Here is a 13,825-nt window from a genome sequence, read left to right on the forward strand (position 1 = left end):
AGAGGTGTGGCAGTAGTTGAACTTGGAAGGCAAGCAAGGGTCACACACACCATTAAGAAGTTCGGAATTTATGCAGAGGTCAATGGGGGAGCCAGTGACTGATTTAAATCATGCAATGGCACTCGTGCAGTGTTGCAGTCTTGTGGGGGATACATGTAAGAGGGATGGGACCATTGCAGGAAAACTCTGAGACTATTTGTTATCCAAATGAGGAACATGAGAAGGCAGTGAGGGTCGAGAAGGAGGCCTGATGACTAATAGCATGTGTCAATAAAAGAAAAGGAGACACTTGGGTTTAGGAAACTGGGGGATTAGTGAGCATCACCATGAGAGTGGCCATGAGAGGGGGAGGAGCACAAATGATGGGTTCAATTCCGGACACCCCAAACTTGCAGTGCTTATAGAACACCCAAGAGAACTTTCCCAACAGGAAGTAAGGCACTTGTTTCCGCCACTAAGGAAAGAGATTTGAGACGGTGACAAAGACTTGAAATTCATCAGAACTCCAAACACAGGTGGGTATGGAGTCAAGCCTCACATCTGCATGTCTGTTAAGTGTTCCTAAGTGATTCCAAATCAGCTTGTTCACAGACTATATGCTCAATAATAAAGAGTAATTGAAGATAATAATGTGGATAAACCTCTCCAAGAGACTATAAAGAGAGAAGGAAAAGGCGCTAACAATGTAACTGTTAAAATGATAACATGTAAAAGGCAGGTAGGAGAAGATGAACTGTAGAAAGAGGGGGAGTATGAAAAGGAATAGGCAGAGAGGAAGATAAGGGAGAAAACATCAAGGAAGGATGCATCATAATGATTATTGCACCAGTGCTCCTAAAGATTAGGTCCAATGAGAAAATCTTAGAAAGTACTGATTAAATTTGACAACCAAGGAAATTGGGGGCCTTAATGTGACCAGTTATAGTGGGATGGATGGGGATTGAACCCAACTGCAAAGGGTGCAGGCTTGACTGGACCATGGGAAAGTGGAGACAGCGAATGTGAACCAAGAAATTTCATGGTGAGGAGATGAAGAGAACCAGCGTGGTAATGAGGTGGGACCTAGGAACTATGGAGGTGGTTCCCACTTTAGTTTTTAATTTTCTTGAGTATGCTTATATGCTGAAAATTATTTCTCATCATATATTGATTTTCCTATTTTTGCAATTTTCATTTTTGTCAAAAAAAGGAATTATGCACCATGTCTCTATTATAAAATAGAGATGGGGAAACTGGAAAGAGAATAAGAGCAAGAGGAAGAGAGAGAAATAAATATGTAGAGGGCGGGAAAATGAATTACTATTTGGTAAATCCGTGTGCCTGGCACTTTAAATACTAACACATTTATATGTTTTATTTCAATATATAGATATAATTATCTAACTATGTGTGGATATGATTATTCCCAATTCATTGACCAATAAGTATAATTCAGGTGCCCAGGCTATAAAACAAGCCAGGCTGGGATTCAAATACGGGATTTTCTAGTTCTAATACCCATTTTCTTTTAATTATACCAATTTCTCAAACTCTTAAAACCTTTCACTGCTCTTCACAAACATTAAAATTTCAGCCCCACACTCCAAGTTGATCTAATATATCCCCTCAGTACAGATCACTATAGTCAGTATATTCTCACTAGCCAAGAATTTCAATCTGTATAGTTTGTAATATAAATCAAATCATATTTTACTTACAAACACGAAATTACAATGGAATGACATTTTTCAACCTACACTTACTCCTCTATCCCAGTTGCCCCTACTGAAATTCACTGCTCCACACCATATTAATGCCTGGCCTAAGTGGTCCTAATTGTGTTTCACGTGGAGAAATGATTGTCATTTGCCATTTTCAATATCTTTCATTTCAAAAGATTAGCAATTATATATATATAAATGCATATAATCAAGAATCAGTTTTCAGAGAAAGCATTGATATGCAGTGGTAAAGCTCTTTTGCAGAAAATTAAATGCTGCAATAGTAGCATGCTGGCTTCACACTCTCCCAGGAACCGTTTATCTTGATGTCCAAGTGACAATCATGTGAATAAAAAGAACTTCACCCACAGGACCGAGGCTGCTGCCAAATGTTCACTTCAGGGCCCTGGAGACTCCAGGAGAAAAGTATTGTCTTTGTACCACATGATGATTCTCTGTGGTTTCTAAAATTGCACAGAACACTAGTGGTCCTAATTTTCGATCTATATGACATGGGCTCTTTTGTAGTCTCTTCTTTTTTAATAACCTTTAAGAAGATAGCTCAGCCTACATTTATTGCAACATGTCTTAGCATTCTCAGTTGAATTACTCATTTTCCTATTAGTCACCCTTCGTATGTTTATACAAACGCATTGAGAACTACCTTTGAGAAGGAATATTTTCCTTTCACTGCATCACCGCCTCTCTTTTTTTATCCTTCATGCCTTCATATCTTCAAAGTGCAAAATTATTTCTCATCATATATTGATTTTCCTATTTTCGCAATTTTGATTTTTGTCAAAAAAAAGGAATTATGTACCATGTCTCTTACCTCAGAACAAAATGATTCCTTTTGATTTCTGTAAGGGGATCTACTGGCTCAAAATCTCAACAGAATTAAGTGGAGTTAGGAGAAAAACTGGCAACATCTAATCTTTGCATACCTAAACATATTGTACCAGGTCTTTATTGATATTGTCAAACAAACACTGTTAACCTGTAACATTGGTAACAGAAGTTTTAGTGATCAAAGGAGATTTTTTTAGAAGTTCTACAATAAATTAATCCTAAATCCTAGCTTAACCTTTTCTTTGGGGGACTTAAATTAATCAACAAATTTTAAAATGTTCATTATGTTTCCACCCTTAACCTTATATCTTTAATCTATCTATACTTAGCAGTCATTGTATCTTTACTTAACTCCTATAGTTCTATATAGAAGTTACTATGCTTGAACAATTAGCATGCTATGCATTAAAAGGATGATATCATTATATAGATTTCATTTACTCCTGTGACAACCTAAGGGATACTTTTCCAAGCAGATTTTCTGAGAGCTAAGAGGACAATATGTGTGAAGCATGTGTAAGCCTCTTTCCTCTTCTCTGAGCGGAGTCATCCATATCTATACAGTTGTTTTTTAGAAGCCGCCAGAATGACTTTAGCTCCTTCTGACAAGCACAGCTACTCACCAAAAAACACAGAAAGTCATAGTTCTTCCAAAAACTGGCATGACAAAACAAATTAAGATGATGCACATTGTTTAATTGGCATGTAATGGGATTATTTTCTTTGGGGTTAGACTGCAAGATTCTTAATATTGATTCAGTCTCTATAGGATTCTGAGGCTACCACAAATCAAGAAGTAGCTTTCCACATTTAAATTTCTTTCTTCTTTAGAATACTATATACTACGTCAGCAGTCTACATTCCTTTGGTGGAGTTAACAGCTGGTAGCCCCTGTATTGCCTACTAGACTCAATGCCTTTCATTCACCAAGAGCTATAAGATAAGGACCATACAAGTTGTCTTGGCTCATAGTGAGGACTAGAAAAATGTAGTAACTGTTTAATTAATAAATACTCTAATTAATAAAGAAGGTTAAGTGTTGACACTGATATCAAGTGCCAACATATGCTTAACATAGGAAGCTCCTAGCTATTTCTTTTCTTATTATATCCTAAGACCCAAGAACATGATTGATTGGTTTAGTTGGTTGTTTGGGTGGATGCAGGTATAAGGGCTACAGCATGTATATGCTTATTCGGCAGATACTTAGTGTAATATGCCAGATCCTCTCTAAGGTGCTGGGATACATGGTTTCTGTCTTCATGTAGGCCACATTGACCATGAGGAAATTTGCAGAAGAAAACTTGAGAAAAAAAATACAGCTTCACACAAGCTTAGAAAATAATATTTAAAATAATGGTTACCTTTTCAAACTGTGGTATAAATCCAAATAAGAATAAAAAGACAATATTTTCTAGAACTGAAGAAATAATTTTAATAAAATCTATGTTTAGCTTTGCTGCTTCAATAGGTAGACATAAGCAATAAGTAGGTATTTGCTTTGAATTCACTCTTTTGCAGACTCAATAAAACTAGTTTTTTAAGTTGGCTATTGTTGTTAGCATTATATCGTCTTTCTTATGTTTTTAGATAACTTCCGTTGAACAATGTGCAATAGACTAGCTATTATAAAAGACTTGTGATCAATATAAATTTACATATATCATTTGACAGAAGGTCTTGATGGTTTATAATAGCAGGTTTGCTGTTACTTATTTTGTAACTCCTTTGTCTCCATGAGATCTGATTTCCAAGGTATGTTCTAAAGCAAAAATTTCCCGCGTGTAAAATATTTTGTCCTTTTCACTAGTAGGTATACAATTTGTAATTATTAATTAAATAGTTTACCAATTTATCTTACGTTTTATACATTCAACCTCAAGCATTAGGTTCTAACAAAGTGCCTAAAGAAAATAAATCTGGTTTCCATGAAAAGCAAAAAATAGCATTTGGGGTTAATAACTTCTAAAGACTTTGTGTGTGACTATTTATTTAAAGCAGATAGATGTTTTGTGTGTTAAGTGATATATAAAACCAAGATGATCATTAAAAACAGAAGTAATGGCATTTTCCAGAAAGAACATTTACTGGTGCCCACTAATTGGATTCCAATTCATGAGATCACAGCCAGAATTTTTGAGCTCTCCTGTAGTTCCAACTGGCATACTTCTCTACTTCTTGCTTATTTCTCTGTAAAGGGACATGGTGTCCCATTTTTAACAGTTCACAAGCTCTCCCCAAGGCAATATGTTAGAGCAAGCCTGAAGATTTTAGTTACACATCAACATGCAGCTATAAAAATTACGTTTCCTTCCCAAATCTTGGCAAAATTTTTTTGTTTCTATTAAATTCCAGGCACTGTACTAATAAGTGTCAATAATTAATGAAAAGAAGAAGAAAATGTGGTCAGCATCCTACTGTATGGATCAAAGATAAGAAAGAAAAGCCACAAAGGAATGGAGTCTTTATTACTTTTACAAAGAGTAAAATGATTCTTTCAGTTTAACTGCATTGCTAAAAATCTGGATTTATTTTTCATTTATGGAATGAAGATTTTGGACTTTATAATGGTTTTTCAAATTATTCCCCTAGGACTTAATTCTGGAAGGATTTTTTGGAACTTCCTCAGAAAACACCTCAAGCTGAGAATTGTGCCTCGCTCCTTGTCTCTTTAATAGAGCTCTCCCAATGTTTTATATCTTTAAGCTTCCAAGTAAGATCTTATTTGAAGGAAGAGTTTCACAGCTAAGACACAATTTATAAGCCACTAGGCTAGATATTTTAAGTTATTTTCTAGCTTCACCATTCCAGAGTTCTAGAAAATGATGGTTTACTCTGGCTTTATAATTTCAAGGTAATTAGTTTTTGATGATGAGCCTGCTGTTCCATCACTATTTGTTGGAAGTATGATAAAAACTCCAAAGTCACAATACACTTTTATTTCTCCTTGGCCACTTACAAGCTGTGTGATCTTGGGCAAATTTTAGGTTTTCTTCCTAAACCTTAGGAAGGTTTATAAAAGGTGTGTTTTATAAAAGGTGGTAAGAGTATAATCTATGTTACCAGGATTAAATTCAATATTGTATGGAAATTTTTTAGTATGGTGTTGGGCATATAGAAAGCCACAGAATCAATTCCAGACTTCACAGATTCCTGCTGTGAAGCTGAATTCATGAGGCTTTCTCATGAGGCTTCCTGCTACAAAATTAAAAAGTTATGTGATTGATCATGAGTTTTCATTTTTATCTTGATGGATTTTCACCTAAGATATCTAGAATACTTTACACTCCAGTGGAGAAGGTAAATGAAACTATATTCTTTTTTGTTTTAAAACAGAAATAATAAAGTAGATAAATTAAATGGCTTCTCAAAAATCAATAAATAGCTAGCTGTTAGGCACAAAAATCAAATCAGAGACTACGTTCCAGGAAAATAATATCATAACTTCATGAGTTAGTAGATTTTTAAACTACACTTAGTTTCCACAAAATGAGTTCTATCTGAATGCCTAAGAGTACTCAATGTTGTGAATGTTATATATAATATAGCTATTCTACATTTTGTAAGACTCATGAAAAGTTGTCATTGCTAATTTATCCCAAAATAAAACAAATGTTATTTTAACCTTATGAATTTTAACAAATCTAAAATAAATGGCTTGATAAAAGACTTTTGACATGTCAACAAATTAAAAAAGCAGAAAATAAGGACATTCCAAGAATATATATACACACATATATAAAAAGGATAGGAAAACATACCCAATTTCTCTCTTATTTGTGAATTAAAAATATTCATTCATTGTCAATGCTGGTTAATATAGATCATAATTTTATGGAAACAAAAACAAACAAAAAATCCTCCCATTTAATCTCTCTAAATAGAGGGAACAGCTATTTATCTCTACAAGAGAGATTCAGTCACAAAAATTATAAAAATAAGTTCTTTACTAGAGAAGTAATAACTAAAATAATAAGCATTTTCTATGAGAAGGAAGATAGAGGTTATTAGGAAGTTAAGTACAGGCTAGAGCCAGGCCAAAAAAAAAGAAACTTTTGCAAAACATCTCTACCTCTGCCTTAATATCTAGCAGTTAGAGCCAAAATTTCTTTCAGCTCCTTGGAGGAAGATGGAATTCTTTGGAAGACTTAAGTACATGGTCAGAGGAGCTATGGAAAAATCCATCTTCAGCATGAGCACTGCTTATAGTGTCCTTGTCAGGAGAGGTAGGTCCAGCTGTCATCAACGAACGGGGGCAGGAAGCCCCCATGGACCACAAGGAGGATGATATCACAAGAATCATATCTTAGGAATTCTGAGAGCAGCCCTCTGGGGTACCCTACTTCTGCTGGTGGTACGAGGCTGTGCCAGCTTCCAGGGGTTTCCAAAGCAGGCCACCCCCTGGCAGAGTAGGCCACCTCCTGGCAGAGTAGGCCACCCCCTGGCAGAGTAGGCCACCCCCTGGAAGAGTAGGCCACCTCCTGGCAGAGTAGGCCACCTCCTGGTAGAGTGGGCCACCCCCTGGCAGAGTGGGCCACCTCCTAGTAGAGTAGGCCACCCCCTGGCAGAGTAGGCCACCCTCTGACAGAGTAGGCCAGGGTGTCACTATAGAGCAGCACCATTCTGGGCAAGCTACAGGGCCTGGGGGTGCAGTGATGCTGCACAGGGTTCTCAAGTAGCAAACAGGTTTTATGGGTACAGCATAGATTCTCTTAGTGGACCAGGGAATTGATCAGAGACTTACCACAACTACTAGTGAAGACATTACTGTTTTTAAGAGACTGTAGGAGGAAGGATGACAGACCCAGAAATATCGGTGATGCTATTAATTTTTTATTGTCTATTTCCTAGATGGATGCCTGGAAAAAAAATGCTCATTACAAGTTTACTTGCTTCATTTCATTTAAAGCTCAATATATTATCATGAGGAAGATAGGAAAGAAATATTATTTCTGTTTTATTGAGGAAGGAATAACACTAAAGTTCCTATGTGTCAGTGGTTAGAGAGCAGGGAGCAGAACTTACTCAACCTTAATTCCCTCACCAAAACCTTGAATCTATCACATTAATCCACTCCCATTTTGAGACCACACATAAGAGAAAATCAATCTATACAATTTTAGGTATATTTAAAAATTCTAATTATGTTAAATATGAACAAGATATGCCAAAATAATGTTAATGCCTAAGTTTCGGGGAATTCTAAAACACAGTAACTTACTTGTCATAATTACCTGCATATGAGAAAATCAAAAGCAGATAGAAATCAGAGGCCTTCTATGTAGTCTTAAAAATTTAGACTTTCTACCCAATGCCAAGCATACTCAATTTTAGAGGTCAAATCTGTTACTGCCATTACTTTAAGCTTAAAGTTCTATATTTTGCCTCATATCTAAAAGAAAACAAAATCTCTGCTCTCTGAGTACCTTTTGCAGCAACATATTCAACCCACATCCACACTCCCCCATGATAACTCTTGGCAAATTGCTCTTTTTTTCCCCCTCCAGCATGGGTGGTTTGCCCTCTCCATCCTCCACCTACTGTTTAGCTGACTGCCTTTGATGCAAGACCGAGTCAGCTGAGATTAGTCATTCAGAAAAATTCAGTGGTTCAGTGTTGGGCAACATGTTCAGGAAAAATTTAGGTGTTTATTATGTGTCAGTTATTTTCACAGAGGTTATCACAACAAACTCTGAGGTAAGTATTATTACTCCTGCAGCTCAGAAAATTTCAATGACGTGCTCAGGGTCATGGAACTAGTTCATGCTGGGATTTAATCCAAGATTTTGACTTTGAATTGATTGCTTTTTTTCCCCCTACACCAATTACATCTCATGACTAACATCTCAGGGTCAAATTAACATTTGATAAGTCAACAGGAGCAAAAATTGTAATAAATGAAAGCCATGCTGAACAATTAGAAAGATATGAGTCCCAAGTATGACAGTAATTGGCATATATAGACTCTTTAGTTAGTAATTAATTTAGTATTACAGAGATATTGTGCCAACTTATAACACCAAATGTGACTGAAAATATATATGTGCCCTTACCATATAACATATGCAAAAATTAACTCAAAATAGATCTACGACCTAACCTAAAAGCTAAAAGTATAAAAATCTTAGAAGAAAACACGGGGTAAAAGTTTCAAAATATCAGATTTGGCAATGACTTCTTGGATATGACACTAAAAACACAGGTACCAAAGAAAAAAGTAGAAAAAATTGTCTTTATTATCATTAAAAACTTGTACATCAAAGGATACTATCAACAGAGTGAAAAGGCAACTCATAGATTGGGAGAAAATATTTGCGAATCATATATCTGACAAGGAATTAATATCCAGAATACATAAAGAACTCCTTCAACTCAACAACACCAAAAACAAAAAAAAATCTCAACAACCCAGTTTTAAAATGAGCAAAGGAGTTGAATAGACATCTCTCCAAAGAAGATATTCAGATGGCTAATAAGCACATGAAAATATGCTCAACATCACTAACCGTTAGGAAAATGCAAATCAAAACCACAATGAGAGGATGGCCGGTATTAAAAAAAATAAAAATAATAACAAAAACTAAAAAATAAGTGTTAGTAAAGATGTGGAGAAATTAGAACCCTTGTGCATTACTGGTGAGAATCTAAAATGATGTAGTGATATCTATCCACAAGAACTCAAACAGATATTTGTACACTAATGTTCATAGCCTCATTACTCACAACAGAAGAATATGAAAACAATTCAAATGTCCATTGATGAATTAGTGGGTAAACAAAAGGTGACATATGCATATAATAAAATATTATTTGCCCTAAAAAGCAAAGAAATTCTGGTATATGCTGCAACATGGATAAAATATTGAAAATATTATGCTATTTAAAATAAGCCAGATACAAAAAGACAAACACTATAATGATTCTTAGAATTTTACATGAGAATATCTAGAATCATTAAATTCATATATGAGATGCTTAGAATAGTCAAATTCATAGAAACAGAAAGTAGAATAGTGGTTACCAGAAAATGAGGAGTTATTGTTTAATGAGTACAATTGCGCTTTGGGATGATGACAAATTCTGGACATGGATGGGGTGATGGTTGCAAAACAATGTGAATGCAATTAATGCCATGGAAGAGTACAATTAAAAATGTTTACTTAAACGTTAAGCAGTAAATTTTATGCACCATCTGGGGGATGGTCATGCTGGAAACTCAGATTTGTGGGGGGAGGGGGGAAAGAGCATTTTTTTAAACCTTAAAATTTGTACCCCCATAATATGCCAAAATAAAAAAATATTATGTTATGTGTATTTTACAGTAATAAAAAAAGAATAATATCCCTGCAGTTACTCAACAAGGGTGAGCTAAGAGCCATTAAAAAAAAGTATAAATGTGAATTGGGGTCAGAGACTGCAAGGAGGCACACATATTATTTTTCTCTGAATATTGGCAATGAATTTTTTTCATTTATTCAACATTTAAAAGCACATGTTAAGGTTCTTATTCATTTATTTATAGCAAAAGCAGGGTATGATTCCTGTGCTCAAAAACTTCACAGACTACTTTGTGTAAACCTTATTTCCCCACACATACACCTGTATGCTAAGTTAGTTCATCATCTGTCATTCATTCAACAAATAATTACTGAATGTCTAACACATGCTAGGAATTATTCTAGGCTCTGGTGACACTACAGTGCAAAAATCAAAGTTCCTGTCCTAATAGAGCTGATATTTCTTTAAGGGAGACAGACAACAAGCCAATGTGCAAATATGTAATGCTGGATGGGGATCAATGCTGGGGCAAAGTTAAACAGTGTGAGGGGGAGAGGGAGTGACTGCTTGGGAGGAATAGGGGTGAGGAATTAGAAAAATAGATAATGTGATATTGGAGCAGAGAAATGAATGACAAGAAAAGGAAGCAACATGAATATCTGCAGGAAGAGCATTCCAGGCAAAGAAGAATTTAATTGCAGAAACCAATGAAATCCCTGAGATAGGGACATGCTTGGGTGCTCAAGGAAGAGTAAGAAGGTCAGTAGGGCTGGAACGAGGTCTTTTAAAGTACTCTAAGTTTCAAAGGTAAGGAGATGAAGGAGGAACACCAGAAGTCATTGGAATGGAGTGGACAACAAGTGATGTGAAGGTAGAACCAAGTGAAGAAATTATTTCAAGAAGGAGGAAGCATTTAGTCATCTCTAATACTGCTAATAGGTACCATGAGGACACTGAGATATGACCATGCAGTTTAGCAACACAAGGTCACTGAAGACTGATAAGAGCTGTTTTAGTGGAGACATGGGAACAAAGCCTGATTCAAGTATGGAAGAAGATGAAGTAGAGAATGTATGCAGATAAAATACTAATGGATTTTGCTATAAATGATAAAGAAGAGTAGGGAGAAAGCTGGGAGAAGTGTTGAGTTGAGAAAGCCTTTTTCTAAATAGAAAAAACAAAAACATGTTTTTACGCTGAAAGCACTGACCCAACAGGACACATTCATTTAAGGAAGAGAGGAAGCAACGTCTGGAACAAAGTGAAAAGGTGAAGAAGAAGGCAATTTAGCACATAAGTAGAAGTGATGGCTTTAACAGACAGGTTCTTTTGCTTCTTCAGCATTTAAAAGCACATGTTAAGGCTCTTATTCAGTTATTCATTTGTTTTTATAGAGTGAAGGCAGAATATGTAAACAGGGGTGCAGTAAGGTGGATAGATGTGCTAAGAATGTCCCAAGTTCTCCCCTGGTTGCTTTCATTTTCTCTATTGTCTCTGTGAAACAGGAAACAAAGACTTCCTCTGAAAGTGAAAGGGCAGGTGATATGGGAGGAGAGACCAAGAAGGTGTGAAATAGTTTCTAAGAGAGTGTTTGAGCCTGAAGAAGTAGGGAAATGGTATGATTGCCAGGAAACGTTAAGGGATTATTTGAGGTTGGCAGTCATAAATTTAAACACAGAATATAAAGCACAGCTCTGCCTTTATTCAGCCACATTATCCAAGTGCTGGTATAAATAGTCTGAAAGTTTAATTTAATAGTGTTTGGATTTTGTCAGAATAATAATATAGAAAGTAATTGAACAAGGGCATTGACAGTATATGGAAGGTTGCTACTGCAATGATGGACCATTCAGTATGAGCTGTGTGGGGAGAGAAAGAAGGGTATATTTCAGAGACATAGAAAAACGTGTTAGGATTAATGGATGGTTCTACTTGGATCAAGAGTTTTGGAGTTGGGATACTAGAGGGAGTGAACTGAAAAGATGGGAGGCAGTAGTTGGAGACTGAAATGTTAGAACCTGAGCTTGTAGAAAAGATATGATTATTAGGTCTAAAGGATGACCATGGGAGGAGGTGGATGAGGTAGTGGGGAGAATACCTGGAACGAGTAAATCAAGGAACCAGGGTTTTATGTGGAACTACCATGAAATATGACTGGAGAGAGTGACAATGAACCCAATGTTAAACTCTTTAGGGATAGGTACGTAAGGCTTAGCATGATTTAGAATCAAAGTAACACTGAAGAGCAGTTTTGGACAGCAACTCATCCTCCATTGCAAGAACTTTTAACTCAGGGTCTATAAAAGGAATTCTGGAGTTTCAAGAACACTATGAAATTGTACACAACTTCTTTTCTTTGTATAAATATGTGCTTTTATCTAGGGAAAGAATCCATAGCTTTCATTAGGTTTTCAAATGGCCTAAGATCTCCAAATATAAAAATTACCCATGAGACATAAAAAACTATATGTAATAAAATAATTCAAATGTAATCCATTACCAGAACTGTCTTTTCTTGTAAGCACAGCAGACAACTATATATGGTGTATATTTTAAACTATCCAGCTCCTATTCCTCTCAAATTCCAATCCAGCCAGAGCGGTGTCTTAGCTATCTATTCCTTGAATCTGTCAAAATCTCTGCACTTGTGGGCTGTTGCACTCATTGTCCTTCCATGTTAAACTTTTTCTGGCCACATATCCATAAAATTCAGTCTCTCATTGCCTTTAGATTTCTACTGAAATGTCTCCTCATCAAATAGGACTTCCTACCTCCTATCTACAAAAGCACTACCACCCCTCCAGGCCCTGACCTCCTCACTTCAATTCATACCATTTATCTCCACTGGACATATTCTCTAACCATTCATTTGCCTGTTTATTGCTTATTTTAGATAGACTCTACAATGAAAGCTCGATGAAAGCCAGACTTTACCTGTTTTGTTTTTGCTGTTGTTGTATTCCCAGCACTTAAAATGGTGTCTGATAGATAGCAACTACTTAATAAACATTAGTTGTTGACTGACTCTCACGTTATTGTCAGTTATTTCTTGGGTAATAGCACTGAAGAATTTATGAAAATGAAAATGTTTTCAGAAGAATAAGCCTGCTTCATTCTCTTCTACTCTACTACTCCCTCTCTACTCTTCTACTCTATTACTCTACTACTCCCGAGCCTTCTCCATCTCCCTGTTATTCTTCTAATCCTCAAATGTTATTAACAAACACACGTAAGTGTTCCCTCCGTGCGAGCCCTTCTCTCAGCCCTATTCTGTCTCTGGTTGCAGGTGTCTCTTCCTGCCAGATGGCTTGGGCAGTTACCCCCCTGCTGCCTCCACCTCCTGCCCTCCCCACCTCTGAACCCACTGCAGTCCCACTTCCATCCCTGCAGCGCTAGAAAAGGGTCTTTCAAAAGGTCAGTGATGACCTCATTGCCAAGCACAGTGATCTGATTTTAGTCCTCAGAACATAAAAAGTTATGTTTGGACTTGCTGGCTAGTTTCTTGGCTTCTCCAGCATCAGTCTCTTGGTTCTGCGCCAGCTTCTTGAACCTCTCTCCCACGCTCTCCTTTACTTCCTCCTGTGCCTTCCTTAATTCCAAGGCAGGCACCCCTTCCCCCTTGCCCACAGGGAAATCGTCTCACTACATGTGTTTTTCTTGGAGGTCTTATTTGCTCTCAATTTCTGTTTTCCAGACATTGTGCTCCACCTTGCCTGTTGAATTCCAGAGTTACATTTTTACCTGCTCACTGAACATCTTTACCACAGAGACTGTGAACTGTTTGAAGCTTATCTAATTGTTTTGTATCCCCACTGCCCTCCTTTATAGATGAGCAGATATAGGCGTAGAGAAGCTTAGTGACTTAGTCAAGATCACACAGTTAGGGAGTGGCTGGTCAGAAGCATCAGAGTTCAGTATTTGAATCCTGCCATGAGTAAGTTATTTAACTTTTCTGTGCCTTAGTTCTCTCCTCTACAAAAGGGGATAAAAAAAATTGT

The 13,825-nt window shown here is 36.5% G+C and overlaps 1 protein-coding gene and 1 long non-coding RNA gene across 6 annotated transcripts in view; one reads left to right on the forward strand and one right to left on the reverse strand.

Annotated features, from left to right (window-relative positions):
- The window catches only part of LOC142872366 (uncharacterized), a 68,465-nt gene extending 63,488 nt beyond the window's left edge, over positions 1-4,977 (forward strand). The window contains exon 4 of the long non-coding RNA XR_012920586.1: positions 4,905-4,977. This is a non-coding gene — a long non-coding RNA (uncharacterized LOC142872366). The remainder of the gene's footprint in view (positions 1-4,904) is intronic.
- Positions 1-13,825, reverse strand: part of PDE1A (phosphodiesterase 1A) — a 315,490-nt gene that overhangs the window by 142,371 nt on the left and 159,294 nt on the right. The gene's annotated exons all lie outside the window — the stretch shown is intronic.

Source organism: Microcebus murinus, chromosome 8 (genome assembly GCF_040939455.1).
Source record: "Microcebus murinus isolate Inina chromosome 8, M.murinus_Inina_mat1.0, whole genome shotgun sequence".
In the NCBI taxonomy this organism is placed as follows: Eukaryota; Metazoa; Chordata; class Mammalia; order Primates; family Cheirogaleidae; genus Microcebus; species Microcebus murinus.